The sequence below is a fragment of the Passer domesticus genome, chromosome 29, assembly GCF_036417665.1.
Source record: "Passer domesticus isolate bPasDom1 chromosome 29, bPasDom1.hap1, whole genome shotgun sequence".
NCBI lineage: Eukaryota > Metazoa > Chordata > Aves > Passeriformes > Passeridae > Passer > Passer domesticus.
This window is the reverse complement of record NC_087502.1, coordinates 1946375-1962677: the sequence shown is the minus strand read 5'-3', so window position 1 is coordinate 1962677 and position 16303 is coordinate 1946375.

The following is a 16303-nucleotide window of genomic DNA, read 5'->3' as shown; positions in this document are numbered from 1 at the left end:
GCCACTCCCTATCTGCCCTTTGGGCCCGTTTGGCTGCTGGTACAAGCAGGGCTGCTTGTCTCCCAGAAGCAGCAGGCTGCTCTGTGCAGCTACTGATGTCCCGAGCCGAGAAATCCTGAGCGAAGGAAAGAGAGGGATCGCTTGTGTAGGTTCCCAAGAGTCTTTAATATCTGACAGGATCCAGGGACAACTGACAGCAAATCCAGGCTTACACCAGCTGCAGTACGGGGGAGTGAACAATGGGAGGATACAAACCAGGACCAATGGCAGGAAACCTGGGCAGGAGCACAGGGCGGCGTCCACATTATGACAACCAATGGGGAACAACAGGGCAGGAGAGCAGACTGAGCATACCAATAGGTATTCGAGGGATACAAGATGGACACAGAAGATTCTAGAGCTAAAGGTGGGGTTTCTGTAATGGACAAGGGAGGAGGACAGGGTTTCCCTGAGTGGCAGGGAAGGGTCTGGAATAAGGGGTAGGTCTTGAGGTAGATGGACAGGGGGATGGGAAGGTACAACCCCGGCGCAAACCAGTATGCATGGGGAACAACCAGAACAAACTACTTTCACTAATAACACAACTGTTTCATAACCAAGGAACTTACTACTACACCCTGGGATTCTGTGGGGCCTCCTGGAACCAAGGGGACTCAGGGACACTGCAGGGCCTCCTGGTTCTCAGTCTCTTCTGACACTTGTGTCCATCTACAGAGACACAAAACTGGGCAGCCTGAGCCTGTTGATCCAGAATATTCCCTTCTCCATGGGAGGACGTTCCTGCCATCTGTGCTGCTGTGTGTTCCCTCCGCTCCCCGGGGGGAATTGAATCCTACAAGAGACACCGACCACTCCTGTAGCTGACACCACAGGGCCTCCTGTGGGGTGGGAGCAGAGACATCTTTTCCTCCATCATGTTGCTCAGAGCCCATCCAACCAGGAATATTTCCAAGGATGGGGCATGCACCAGGTGTCTGGGAAACCTGTGCCCGTGTTTCACCGACGAGAGCATCAAAGATTTCTTCCTTATCTCCAGTCTGAACTTATCCTCTTCTGCTTTAAAACCATTTCCTCTTCTCCAGCTGAGACAGATCCTACTAAAACATTTCTCCCCACGTTTCCTGTGAGGTTCCTTGAAATCCTGCAAGGTCACTGTGGGGTCTTCCCATGGCCTTTTCTGATCTAGGCTGAACCGCCCCAACTCCCACAGCCTGTCTCTGTCACAGAGGTGCTCTGAGCATTTGGAGCATCTCAGCCTCCTCTGGAACTGCTCCACAAAGTCGGAGCCTTTCCTGTGCTGAGGACCCCACTGTAAAAGGTTGATGCAAAAGCAGCAGTCATGTCTCTTCACAGAGAAAAGCAAGGCACAACTTCCCAAGAATATTTCTGAGATTCACATTCTCTGAACCTCAGAAAAAGGAAAAACAATTCTTATCTCATTTGCTGTGCCTGTGTTTGTGCAGAAGTTGAATGCAATATGCAGACTGTCTACCCAAAGTGATGGTGTTTTGTTTCCCTGGCCTATCAGGGCCAAGCATGTGTGTATGTGTCGGGACTGTCAGCAGTTGAGAGCAGAGCTGAGTGCTTGGCAGATTCAGTTTAGATTTAATGTAATATAGTGTAATATAGTATATAATATTGTAGTATAATATAGCAATTAATTACCCTTTTGATATCCATGGAATCCTCTTCATCATTTCTCCTGCCATGGGGATCACAGTGGATACAATGAGGGGAAATAACCTCATTGCTGAAATGCTGCTGAGAGCTGGAGGGACAGTTTCTGCACAGCTCATCCACAGCCCCGAGGAGGGCAGGGACATTCCCATGGGGTCCCTGAAGCTGCAGGGCCAATCTGCCCACACTGGGAGCCTCTGGCCATGTCCAGCTCCCTCTGCCCGGGCTGTTAGCACGTGGTCAGTGGTTGTCCACTGCCACCCCCCTGACTGGTGCTGATCTCCAAGGAGGTCTGCATCTCACCTTGGCCATTATTCTGCAATTGGAACCCTGTGGACACTTCCTCAATCCCATTCCAAGACCATGTCAGCACAGCAGTGATGTCACAGCACTTGTGCCTCTGGTCAAGGATCCCCCATGGGGACACTCTGGGCTCTGAGTCCTGGGGCACTCCACAAGAAAATCTGCCTGGACTCTGCAGCTCCTTGGGCTAGTTCCAGAGCAAACAGTTAAGGCAGTGGCCTGAAATGTTTTCATAGCTGGGCCACAACACATCTGGGATGGATCCACCTTGTCCCTGGGGAAAGAGAGGTGCACAACCCTTCACTAATGCCCTGGAATGTCAAACAGGAGTCACTGCCAAGGACAGCTCTTGGGAATCACTTCACCATGGATTTTCCTTCCTGGAAGCCCAAGATACCTGAATGTCTTCCTGATGCCTCAGGGCCTGGGTAAACAGGGCTTGTCAGAGATGCTGATAAGGGACCAACACCCCTGCTCCTCACAGGGCACCTCTGTTACCCCAATTAGCTGCGAGTGGCTGCCTGGGGACAGGTGCCCCCTTCCCCATGTCCCTGGGATGGGCACATCCTGCTCAGGGCCAGCACTGGCCTTAGTTCAGGGCCAGGGCATTGCAGAGACCCTGTGTGTGGCCAAGGGCCCTGGGGAGCTGCAGCCCATGGCAGCCAGGGCCAGGGCTGGAGTTTGAGCCTCGCTGGGGATGGGGTCCCTGGCACCCTGCATGTGGCAGCTGTGCAGAGCGGGACACGGGTGCTCTGGGTGGGCACGGTGGCCATGGGTGGGACAGGCTGAGGGGCAGGGCAGGGGACATTGGCCTCTGCACTCTGCTCTGGGGCTGGAGATGGGACTGGTTTGGGGCCAGCAGGGAAAGGGAAATGGAGTGGTCTGGCTGAGGGAACAAGCACACCTGAGGCATTGCCCAAGGCTCAGCCTTGTCTGCAAGGTGATCAACAGGTGATCAACACTGCCCAGTGCTCCCAGTGTCTCCAGGGGCTGCAGATCCCAATCACCTGCCTGCCCTTGACTCAAAGTCCTGCCACATTCCTGCTTTCCCTGAGTCTGGGCTCCTGATGCCCCTGGAAGAGGGGTCAGTGCCCACCACTGTTTCCTCAAAGTGCCAGAGCAGGAACAGGGGCAGTTCTGCTGGGGCCCAACAGATTTTGGGATGGGCTCAGCTCTGGGCTGTCCCACAGGGAAAGCTCTGGGAGGGAAGGGGCAGCAGGAGATGGGGGTACGTGGCTCTGGGGGCTGTTGGAGGATGGATTGTGTTGGAGTGGGGGTTGTCCCCACCAGGGATCCATCTGCTCTCAGCTCCCCCATGCACAGACCACCCTGCACCAGGCAGTCCCAGAAAGCCCAAGATAGGTGAATGTCTTCCTGGTGCCTCAGGGCCTGGGTAAACAGGGCTTGTCAGGGATGCTGATAAGGGACCAACACCCCTGCTCCTCACAGGGCACCTCTGTTACCGCAATGAGGTCCGAGTGGCTGCCTGGGGACAGGTGCTCCCTTCCCCATGTCCCTGGGATGGGCACATCCTGCTCAGGGCCAGTGCTGGCCCGGGCCCAGAGCCAGGGCCATGCCCCAGGTGCTCTGGGAGGGCTCAGTGGCTGCAGGTGTGACAAGATGAGGGTCAGTGCAGGGCATATTCCCCTCTGGACAGTGCTCTGGGCATGGAGACTGGATGGGATTGGCATCTGCAGGGAATGGGATATCAGGTTGTGTGGATGTGGGAATTGCCACGCCTGAGCCATTCCCCAACCCTGAGCCTTATCTGCAGGTGATCAGCATTGCCCAGTGCTCCCAGTGTCTGCAGTGACTGGAGATGCCAATCACCCACCTGATCACTTGTCCCTTGTTCCCCTTGTTCTCCCACATGTTGGGTTTGGGGCTGGGCTCAGCTCTGGGCTGTCCCACAGGGAAAGCTCTGGGAGGAGAGGGGCAGCAGGAGATGGGGGATCTGGCACTGGGGCTGTTGGAGGATGGATTGTGTTGGACTGGGTGTTGTCCCCACAGGGTCCCCAGATGCCTTTGGCTCCCTGCCTGCCCCCCTTGGCCCCCCAGGTGCCTGGGCCCTTCCAGGGGCAGCTGCCCCGTGCAGGAAGCTGGAGGGATGCCGGGCAAGGGGGCTGGATCCGTGCCACAGGTGGGGTGGACTCTGTGCCAGGGCTGGGCTTGTGGCCAGGGCTGGGGGCTGTGCCAAGCCGGGCTTTGGCCTGGGGGCTGGCAGGGAGGGTGCAGGGAGGAGTCCCAGCAGGGATAAAGGTGCTCCTCACCTGCTGCAGCCTCAGGCAGCGCTGCCCAGAGCCAGAGGAAGATGAAGGTGGCTGTGCTCAGCGTGGCCCTGCTCTTCTGCATCCTGCTGTGCCCCCCGGCACAGGCCAAGGTGAGGCACCAGCCAAACGCTGTCCCCACATCCTGCCCTTTCTGGCCTCCCATCCCACCCTTTTGTATCTCTCTCTGTGCCCCTGACCATTCCTGAGGCCTTTCCTTCCATATTTCCCCTCAGTCCTTTGCATTTCTTCCTCTCCAATGCAGGAGGGTCCCCCTGTACAATTCCCTGACTCACTCCCCACTTCCACACCATCTCTCAGTCCTGTTGGTTTTGTCCCTACCTGTCCTCATTTTTCTGTCCCCACCAAGCCCCTCTCTTGCACTCCCATGTCCCTACACTGCAATTCCTTTCTCCTCCCCTGTACCTCACACCCTGCTCCTTCCACGCCCCCAGCCCTGTCTCATGGGCCCTCAGTTGACGCCAGATCAGTGTCTTTGGGTCTCCCCCCACCTCCAGCAGATTTCCTTGGAGGCCCTGAATTCCCATCCCTCTGCCTGGGCCCTGCTCCCTGCACCCGTGTCCCCCCAGAGCCCCACAAGGTCCAGTCCAGACCAAGCCTTTGTTCTCCTTTCCAGGCACTCCTGGAAGGAACCCAAGATGATCTCCGGGTGGTGAGTGGGCTGCTGGCATTGGAGGGCATCCCCTCAGGGAATTGGGTGGCAGTTCAGTCCCCCCATCCCTCGCTGGCACTGGGGACATCCCAGTGACCAGCCAGGTCTCCTGCTCTCTCTGCAGTTGGATTTAGACAACGTCGTGGACCTGGAGACGCCTCTGGTGGGTACCACGAGTTCTGCCGGTGTCAGACCCTACCCTTGCATGGCCACCACAGCCCAGGCCATCCCAGTCTGTCCCAGCACAGCCCAGTGCACCCCTACTGACAGCCCAGACAGCACCCTGCCCCACGGCTCCTCGCCATGGAAGCCTTTGCCCAGGGGCCCTGCTGCATTCCCGTCCCTGTCACCCCAGGACCCCCTGCATGAGCCAGGACGCAGCCCCTGCCCCAGCTGTGCCTCTTGGCCAGGAGCCCAGTGCTTCTGGGCAGGAGCACAGCAGCTCCTGCACCCCATTGCTCCTGCAGCCCCTTCCCCAAGGACCCCCCTGCTCTCCCCTGCCTCCCAGTCCAGCCCAGTGCCCCCAGTGTGTCTCTAACACTGCCTTTGTCCCCAGCCCCCTGTGCCTGAAAAGCTGCGGGATGTTCTGCGGCAGAAGCGCCAGGCCGAAACTCACCAGGGATGGGTGAGCAGCACTTGGTGGTCCCCCAAACCCCACATGATCCTGTGAGGTTCATGGGGGACCCTGGAGTGTTCTGGGTGGGCAGAGTTTGGGGCCAGCCAGGGACAGAAAGGGGCTTTCACTGATCTGTTTCCCAGGGGTGCTGCACAGAGCAGCCCCCAAGTCTTTCCTTGCACCTGGGCAGCTCTGGGGAACCCCACAATCTGCATGGGTGCTGGAAGCTTCTTGGGTTAGTTTTGGAGCATCCCAAGGCTTAGGGTGTCTGGAAATCCTGTGGATCTGAGAAGCCAAATCATGTCCTGGGTCTACCCAGGGCCTCAATTCCTTTTTCCCTCCAGAAATAGGGGCAGGCACGAGGCCCCTCTCCTGTCCCAGGGAACACAGGAGATCATGTTTTTGGCTCTTTTTTTAGAGGTGTATCTGCTGGTGAAAACCATGTCCTGTCCCTCTCCTGTGGCATGAGGAGATGATCATCCCTGAGGAATTGCCTGATCCCCTGTGAGCCCTGGGCCTTTTTCCTCAAATGAGAAATAAACCCTTGCACCAAAGCAACACACTGTGCCTGTGTATCTGTGTCCTTGTTTGTGTTGTTCAAAGGAAATTTCCCTAAATCTCAAGGAGGTTCCCCCAGAGGTGTTCTCTTGTCCCTGTGTCCATCTGCACACCCCGTCACTCTGCCACTGTCACCTCCACACATCTCTGACCCCGCTGGCACCTCCCAGGTTGGCGCTGAGCTCCTCCCTCCTGCTCCCCAGCCCCAGCAATGACCATGGCAGGGAGCTCAGAGCAGGAGCAGTCAGGCCAGGGATGGAGAAGGAGCATCTGGCAGAGGCAGGAAGAATCCCCCATTCCAGGGGCTGTGTGGGGTGCACGGGGGGCAGCTGTGTCCCCTGCCAGCCTCAGGGCTGCAAAGCAGGGAGGAGATGTCTCAGCTGCCTCAGCTGAATCGCTTCCCTCAGCCCTTGGCCTGGGAAGTCTCTGGCTGCAGCACAACCTGCACAGGAGACTTTGCACCTGGAAGAAAAAAGAAAGGAATTGTTTCTGCCCTCTCCCTCATCCCTCCCCTTTTGCTGATTTTCTCGTCATCTGTTAGCAAAACCAACCAAAAAGCATCTACACTGAGGTGTTTCCGAGGGTCAGTTCCTAAATAGGGCCAAAGGAAGGTTTTCTGCCATGGCAAAAGAGAGAAATGTGGGAGGTGATCTGAGAGTTGAACACATGACAGTTTCTAAACACTGGAAATGCAGAGGCTACAACAACAGAGTTTGCAGTTTGAATGGTCCATTTTCCTCCCTCTTCCCACTGCTCATTTGTCCCATCCCAACTCCAGAGGAGCAGATTCTGGAAAGCAGACCTGCAGGGAGTCTTGGACTCCTCATCCCAGAGAGAGAGAGAGAGAGGAAGGAAGAGTGAAATCGGGAAAAAATTCCAGTTGTTTTCTCAGTCATAACAACCACAAATAGCTCTGTACTCCAAGTGCAATATCCAGGTGATGAGGCACATTGCTCCTTTTTAATGCCAAATCCCAGCACTTCCGTAATAGTTCCAGGTCTAGAACAAACCACAGGCCAATAATTGACCCACTTTGGTTCCTAAATCAGAATCATGAAACTTCTCCCAAGCTGTGTTTCCCTGCAGTAAAGAAGGCAGTTTGATTGCTTTTGTCCTGAGTATCTCCTGAGTTCATGACTTCAGATGGACTGGAACGGTCCTGGCACCGCAAAAGCGGCCACAATGAGCAGGATCAAACCCCCAGCTCACCATTAAATGTTCTCCATCCCTGCCTTCCAGAGCCCAGCAGCAATTCCTGCTGCTTCCCCCACTCTGGGTCAGCCTGCTGGGATCGCTCTGGTGTGCAGAGCCAGTCCCTGCAGGACACAGCGCTCGGAGCCGCTCTGTGTCCCGCAGCGTCGGCATCTCCTGTGCCGCTCCATGGCCGTGGGGCCTGTGCCAGCAATGTGCCTGCAATGTGACACCAATGTGCCACCAATGAGCCTGCAATGCGACACCAATGTTCCACCATTGTGCCACTAGTGTGCCACCTATCTGCCACCACTGTCCATGGCTGAGCTACCAATGTTCATTACTGTAAATCAAAGGTGTCTCCGATGTTGGTGAGGGAATGAAGAGGTGGACTCCATTAATATCAGAAAGCTAATTAATTACTTTATTATACTATACTATATGCATTACATCTAAACTGAATCTGCCAAGCACTCATCTCTGCACACAACTACACAGAACTGCGCTCACCTCGTGACTCTCCCCTGACTGGCAGCTGACAGTCTGACACACACACTCTCTTGGCCCTAATAGGCCCAGGAAACAAATCATCATCACTTTGGGTAAACAATCTCCACATTGCATTCTACTTTGGCACAACACACGCACAGCAAATAAGATAAAAATTGTGTTTTCCCTTTCTCTGAGCTTCAGAGAATATTAATCTTAGAAATCCTTGGGAAGAATTGTGCCTTGCTTTTCTCTATGAAGGGAAATGTGGCAACAGTTCACGGCTATGGTTCCTGTTCCACCACTGTTCCACCTTTTCCATGGTTACTCCACTGATGCTCAAAAGCTGCTCCAGTGCTGCTCTGGGGATGTTCCTCAGACCTCTGAGCACAATTCCTCTGCTCATCCACCACAGTTCCACCACAGCTCCAGCACTGCTCCAGCACTGCTCATCTCCCGCTGTTCAAGAGCTCTGTCTTTGCTCCTCCCTTGCTCCCCTGTTGTTCCACGTCTGCTGCTTCTGTTCCAGTGTTGCTGCCACAGCTGCAGTGTCACAGAGAGGGGAACGTTCAGGCATCACCCACTGTGGTGTCACAGAGACCAGGAGAAGGGAACTGCCACAGCTGTGGTGTCACAGAGAGAGGAAGGTTGGGGCGGCTGCTGTGGTGTCATAGAAGGGAACGCTGGGGCTGCCACCGCTGTGCTGTCACAAAGAGGGGAACATTTGGGGCTGCCTCCCCTGCGGTGTCATAGAGAGGGGAGTGTTGGGGCTGCCACTGCAATGCTGTCATAGAGAGGAGAATGCTGGCAGTGCCACCTCTGTGGTGTCTCAGAGAGGGAAACGCTGGGGGTGCAACTGCTTTGGTGTCATAGACAGGGTATTGCTACTGCTGTCATGTCACTGACAGGGGAACACTGGGGCTGCAGATGTTGAGGTGTCACAGAGAGGGGAATGTTGGAACTGCCACTGTGGTGCTGTCATAGGGAGTAGAACTTTGGATGGCCTCCCCTGCAATGTCACAGAGAGGGGAACTTTGGGGCTGCCACTCCTGGGGTTTCACAGAGAAGGGAACACTGGGCTTACAACTGCTTTAGTGTCATAGACAAGGTGACATTGGTATTGCCACTGCTGTCATGTCACAAAGAGGGGAACACTGAGGTTGCCAACACTGTAGTGTCACTGACAGGGGAACACTGGGACTGCCAGGGCTGCAGTGTCACAGAGAGGCGAAGGCTGGAGCTGCTACTTCTGTGTTTTCATAGACCAGGGAACGTTGGGTCTGCCACCGATGTGGTGTCAGAGAGATTGGCACCTTGGGGCTGCCACCATTGTTTTCTCACAGAAAGGGGAATCTTTGGTTTGCCACTGTGCTGGTGCCAGACAGAGGGGAGCACTAGGGGTGCCACCTCTGGTGTCACAGCGAGGGGGACTAGGGGGAGTGCCACAGTTATGTTGTCACAGAGAGGGGAACGCTGGGGCTGTAACTGCTGTGGTATCAGAGAGAGGGGAAGGTCAGGATTGCCACCACTGTGGTGTCACAGAGAGGGGAATGCTGGCACTGCTACAGCTCTGGTGTGACAGAGAATGGAACGCTGGGGCAGCCATTGCTGTGGGGTCATAAAGAGTAGAATTTTAGAGCTGCCACCCTTGTGGTGTCACAGAGAAGGTGATGTTGGAATTGCAAGTAGTGTGGTGTCACAGAGCGGGGAATGCTGCCAAACCTCCCCTGGTGCTGTGCCCACTCCAGTGCTGCTCCTCTGTGACACTGCAGGGCGTCCTGGGGACATTGTGACACTGCAGGGCCTTCTGGGGAAACTGTGAAACTGCAGGGATTCATGGAGACATGGTGACACTGCGGTGTTTCCTGAGGACACTGTGACACCTCAGGGACTCATGGAGATATGGTGACACCACAGGGCCTCCTGGGGATATGGTGACACTGTTGAGACTGATGGGATCACAGGGGCCCTGTGACACTCCAGGCCCTTGTAGAATCCAGAGGCCACTTTAAGGTCATGGGCCCTCATGGAGTCAAGAGGAGACTGCCAACCTGTGGGGCTTCATGAAACCATCCACTGTGATCCCTCAGGGCCTCATGGTTCCCAGGAACCATTGTGACACTGCAGGACTGAATGGAATAAATGGGACACTGTGACACTGCACGACTGAATGGAGCCAAGGGGACATTGTGACACTGTGGAGTTCATTGAACTGAGGGGATAATGTGACACTCTGGTGCCAAAAGATGCTCAGGGGCTGTTGTGACCCTGTGGCTTGTGGAAACAAGGGGACACTGTGACACTGTGGGGTCTCAGGGAATCCAGGGGCCCTCGTGACACAGCCAGGCCAGTTGGAAGCAAGGATCCATTGGGATTCCTCAAGGCATTGTGGTGTCCAGGGGTCCTTGTGACACTGTAGGACCTCAGGAGACCAAAGGAGCCCTGGCATTCTGTGGGGCCTCATGGAGCCAAAGGGGCCCTGGTGACACTGTGGCTGCTCAGAGATGTCTGTTGCTAGCCCTGTCTCCTGGCCCGTGCCAAGAGTGGCCACTCCCTATCTGCCCTTTGGGCCCGTTTGGCTGCTGGTACAAGCAGGGCTGCTTGTCTCCCAGAAGCAGCAGGCTGCTCTGTGCAGCTACTGATGTCCCGAGCCGAGAAATCCTGAGCGAAGGAAAGAGAGGGATCGCTTGTGTAGGTTCCCAAGAGTCTTTAATATCTGACAGGATCCAGGGACAACTGACAGCAAATCCAGGCTTACACCAGCTGCAGTACGGGGGAGTGAACAATGGGAGGATACAAACCAGGACCAATGGCAGGAAACCTGGGCAGGAGCACAGGGCGGCGTCCACATTATGACAACCAATGGGGAACAACAGGGCAGGAGAGCAGACTGAGCATACCAATAGGTATTCGAGGGATACAAGATGGACACAGAAGATTCTAGAGCTAAAGGTGGGGTTTCTGTAATGGACAAGGGAGGAGGACAGGGTTTCCCTGAGTGGCAGGGAAGGGTCTGGAATAAGGGGTAGGTCTTGAGGTAGATGGACAGGGGGATGGGAAGGTACAACCCCGGCGCAAACCAGTATGCATGGGGAACAACCAGAACAAACTACTTTCACTAATAACACAACTGTTTCATAACCAAGGAACTTACTACTACACCCTGGGATTCTGTGGGGCCTCCTGGAACCAAGGGGACTCAGGGACACTGCAGGGCCTCCTGGTTCTCAGTCTCTTCTGACACTTGTGTCCATCTACAGAGACACAAAACTGGGCAGCCTGAGCCTGTTGATCCAGAATATTCCCTTCTCCATGGGAGGACGTTCCTGCCATCTGTGCTGCTGTGTGTTCCCTCCGCTCCCCGGGGGGAATTGAATCCTACAAGAGACACCGACCACTCCTGTAGCTGACACCACAGGGCCTCCTGTGGGGTGGGAGCAGAGACATCTTTTCCTCCATCATGTTGCTCAGAGCCCATCCAACCAGGAATATTTCCAAGGATGGGGCATGCACCAGGTGTCTGGGAAACCTGTGCCCGTGTTTCACCGACGAGAGCATCAAAGATTTCTTCCTTATCTCCAGTCTGAACTTATCCTCTTCTGCTTTAAAACCATTTCCTCTTCTCCAGCTGAGACAGATCCTACTAAAACATTTCTCCCCACGTTTCCTGTGAGGTTCCTTGAAATCCTGCAAGGTCACTGTGGGGTCTTCCCATGGCCTTTTCTGATCTAGGCTGAACCGCCCCAACTCCCACAGCCTGTCTCTGTCACAGAGGTGCTCCGAGCATTTGGAGCATCTCAGCCTCCTCTGGAACTGCTCCACAAAGTCGGAGCCTTTCCTGTGCTGAGGACCCCACTGTAAAAGGTTGATGCAAAAGCAGCAGTCATGTCTCTTCACAGAGAAAAGCAAGGCACAACTTCCCAAGAATATTTCTGAGATTCACATTCTCTGAACCTCAGAAAAAGGAAAAACAATTCTTATCTCATTTGCTGTGCCTGTGTTTGTGCAGAAGTTGAATGCAATATGCAGACTGTCTACCCAAAGTGATGGTGTTTTGTTTCCCTGGCCTATCAGGGCCAAGCATGTGTGTATGTGTCGGGACTGTCAGCAGTTGAGAGCAGAGCTGAGTGCTTGGCAGATTCAGTTTAGATTTAATGTAATATAGTGTAATATAGTATATAATATTGTAGTATAATATAGCAATTAATTACCCTTTTGATATCCATGGAATCCTCTTCATCATTTCTCCTGCCATGGGGATCACAGTGGATACAATGAGGGGAAATAACCTCATTGCTGAAATGCTGCTGAGAGCTGGAGGGACAGTTTCTGCACAGCTCATCCACAGCCCCGAGGAGGGCAGGGACATTCCCATGGGGTCCCTGAAGCTGCAGGGCCAATCTGCCCACACTGGGAGCCTCTGGCCATGTCCAGCTCCCTCTGCCCGGGCTGTTAGCACGTGGTCAGTGGTTGTCCACTGCCACCCCCCTGACTGGTGCTGATCTCCAAAGAGGTCTGCATCTCACCTTGGCCATTATTCTGCAATTGGAACCCTGTGGACACTTCCTCAATCCCATTCCAAGACCATGTCAGCACAGCAGTGATGTCACAGCACTTGTGCCTCTGGTCAAGGATCCCCCATGGGGACACTCTGGGCTCTGAGTCCTGGGGCACTCCACAAGAAAATCTGCCTGGACTCTGCAGCTCCTTGGGCAAGTTCCAGAGCAAACAGTTAAGGCAGTGGCCTGAAATGTTTTCATAGCTGGGCCACAACACATCTGGGATGGATCCACCTTGTCCCTGGGGAAAGAGAGGTGCACAACCCTTCACTAATGCCCTGGAATGTCAAACAGGAGTCACTGCCAAGGACAGCTCTTGGGAATCACTTCACCATGGATTTTCCTTCCTGGAAGCCCAAGATACCTGAATGTCTTCCTGATGCCTCAGGGCCTGGGTAAACAGGGCTTGTCAGAGATGCTGATAAGGGACCAACACCCCTGCTCCTCACAGGGCACCTCTGTTACCCCAATTAGCTGCGAGTGGCTGCCTGGGGACAGGTGCCCCCTTCCCCATGTCCCTGGGATGGGCACATCCTGCTCAGGGCCAGCACTGGCCTTAGTTCAGGGCCAGGGCATTGCAGAGACCCTGTGTGTGGCCAAGGGCCCTGGGGAGCTGCAGCCCATGGCAGCCAGGGCCAGGGCTGGAGTTTGAGCCTCGCTGGGGATGGGGTCCCTGGCACCCTGCATGTGGCAGCTGTGCAGAGCGGGACACGGGTGCTCTGGGTGGGCACGGTGGCCATGGGTGGGACAGGCTGAGGGGCAGGGCAGGGGACATTGGCCTCTGCACTCTGCTCTGGGGCTGGAGATGGGACTGGTTTGGGGCCAGCAGGGAAAGGGAAATGGAGTGGTCTGGCTGAGGGAACAAGCACACCTGAGGCATTGCCCAAGGCTCAGCCTTGTCTGCAAGGTGATCAACAGGTGATCAACACTGCCCAGTGCTCCCAGTGTCTCCAGGGGCTGCAGATCCCAATCACCTGCCTGCCCTTGACTCAAAGTCCTGCCACATTCCTGCTTTCCCTGAGTCTGGGCTCCTGATGCCCCTGGAAGAGGGGTCAGTGCCCACCACTGTTTCCTCAAAGTGCCAGAGCAGGAACAGGGGCAGTTCTGCTGGGGCCCAACAGATTTTGGGATGGGCTCAGCTCTGGGCTGTCCCACAGGGAAAGCTCTGGGAGGGAAGGGGCAGCAGGAGATGGGGGTACGTGGCTCTGGGGGCTGTTGGAGGATGGATTGTGTTGGAGTGGGGGTTGTCCCCACCAGGGATCCATCTGCTCTCAGCTCCCCCATGCACAGACCACCCTGCACCAGGCAGTCCCAGAAAGCCCAAGATAGGTGAATGTCTTCCTGGTGCCTCAGGGCCTGGGTAAACAGGGCTTGTCAGGGATGCTGATAAGGGACCAACACCCCTGCTCCTCACAGGGCACCTCTGTTACCGCAATGAGGTCCGAGTGGCTGCCTGGGGACAGGTGCTCCCTTCCCCATGTCCCTGGGATGGGCACATCCTGCTCAGGGCCAGTGCTGGCCCGGGCCCAGAGCCAGGGCCATGCCCCAGGTGCTCTGGGAGGGCTCAGTGGCTGCAGGTGTGACAAGATGAGGGTCAGTGCAGGGCATATTCCCCTCTGGACAGTGCTCTGGGCATGGAGACTGGATGGGATTGGCATCTGCAGGGAATGGGATATCAGGTTGTGTGGATGTGGGAATTGCCACGCCTGAGCCATTCCCCAACCCTGAGCCTTATCTGCAGGTGATCAGCATTGCCCAGTGCTCCCAGTGTCTGCAGTGACTGGAGATGCCAATCACCCACCTGATCACTTGTCCCTTGTTCCCCTTGTTCTCCCACATGTTGGGTTTGGGGCTGGGCTCAGCTCTGGGCTGTCCCACAGGGAAAGCTCTGGGAGGAGAGGGGCAGCAGGAGATGGGGGATCTGGCACTGGGGGTGTTGGAGGATGGATTGTGTTGGACTGGGTGTTGTCCCCACAGGGTCCCCAGATGCCTTTGGCTCCCTGCCTGCCCCCCTTGGCCCCCCAGGTGCCTGGGCCCTTCCAGGGGCAGCTGCCCCGTGCAGGAAGCTGGAGGGATGCCGGGCAAGGGGGCTGGATCCGTGCCACAGGTGGGGTGGACTCTGTGCCAGGGCTGGGCTTGTGGCCAGGGCTGGGGGCTGTGCCAAGCCGGGCTTTGGCCTGGGGGCTGGCAGGGAGGGTGCAGGGAGGAGTCCCAGCAGGGATAAAGGTGCTCCTCACCTGCTGCAGCCTCAGGCAGCGCTGCCCAGAGCCAGAGGAAGATGAAGGTGGCTGTGCTCAGCGTGGCCCTGCTCTTCTGCATCCTGCTGTGCCCCCCGGCACAGGCCAAGGTGAGGCACCAGCCAAACGCTGTCCCCACATCCTGCCCTTTCTGGCCTCCCATCCCACCCTTTTGTATCTCTCTCTGTGCCCCTGACCATTCCTGAGGCCTTTCCTTCCATATTTCCCCTCAGTCCTTTGCATTTCTTCCTCTCCAATGCAGGAGGGTCCCCCTGTACAATTCCCTGACTCACTCCCCACTTCCACACCATCTCTCAGTCCTGTTGGTTTTGTCCCTACCTGTCCTCATTTTTCTGTCCCCACCAAGCCCCTCTCTTGCACTCCCATGTCCCTACACTGCAATTCCTTTCTCCTCCCCTGTACCTCACACCCTGCTCCTTCCACGCCCCCAGCCCTGTCTCATGGGCCCTCAGTTGACGCCAGATCAGTGTCTTTGGGTCTCCCCCCACCTCCAGCAGATTTCCTTGGAGGCCCTGAATTCCCATCCCTCTGCCTGGGCCCTGCTCCCTGCACCCGTGTCCCCCCAGAGCCCCACAAGGTCCAGTCCAGACCAAGCCTTTGTTCTCCTTTCCAGGCACTCCTGGAAGGAACCCAAGATGATCTCCGGGTGGTGAGTGGGCTGCTGGCATTGGAGGGCATCCCCTCAGGGAATTGGGTGGCAGTTCAGTCCCCCCATCCCTCGCTGGCACTGGGGACATCCCAGTGACCAGCCAGGTCTCCTGCTCTCTCTGCAGTTGGATTTAGACAACGTCGTGGACCTGGAGACGCCTCTGGTGGGTACCACGAGTTCTGCCGGTGTCAGACCCTACCCTTGCATGGCCACCACAGCCCAGGCCATCCCAGTCTGTCCCAGCACAGCCCAGTGCACCCCTACTGACAGCCCAGACAGCACCCTGCCCCACGGCTCCTCGCCATGGAAGCCTTTGCCCAGGGGCCCTGCTGCATTCCCGTCCCTGTCACCCCAGGACCCCCTGCATGAGCCAGGACGCAGCCCCTGCCCCAGCTGTGCCTCTTGGCCAGGAGCCCAGTGCTTCTGGGCAGGAGCACAGCAGCTCCTGCACCCCATTGCTCCTGCAGCCCCTTCCCCAAGGACCCCCCTGCTCTCCCCTGCCTCCCAGTCCAGCCCAGTGCCCCCAGTGTGTCTCTAACACTGCCTTTGTCCCCAGCCCCCTCTGCCTGAAAAGCTGCGGGATGTTCTGCGGCAGAAGCGCCAGGCCGAAACTCACCAGGGATGGGTGAGCAGCACTTGGTGGTCCCCCAAACCCCACATGATCCTGTGAGGTTCATGGGGGACCCTGGAGTGTTCTGGGTGGGCAGAGTTTGGGGCCAGCCAGGGACAGAAAGGGGCTTTCACTGATCTGTTTCCCAGGGGTGCTGCACAGAGCAGCCCCCAAGTCTTTCCTTGCACCTGGGCAGCTCTGGGGAACCCCACAATCTGCATGGGTGCTGGAAGCTTCTTGGGTTAGTTTTGGAGCATCCCAAGGCTTAGGGTGTCTGGAAATCCTGTGGATCTGAGAAGCCAAATCATGTCCTGGGTCTACCCAGGGCCTCAATTCCTTTTTCCCTCCAGAAATAGGGGCAGGCACGAGGCCCCTCTCCTGTCCCAGGGAACACAGGAGATCATGTTTTTGGCTCTTTTTTTAGAGGTGTATCTGCTGGTGAAAACCATGTCC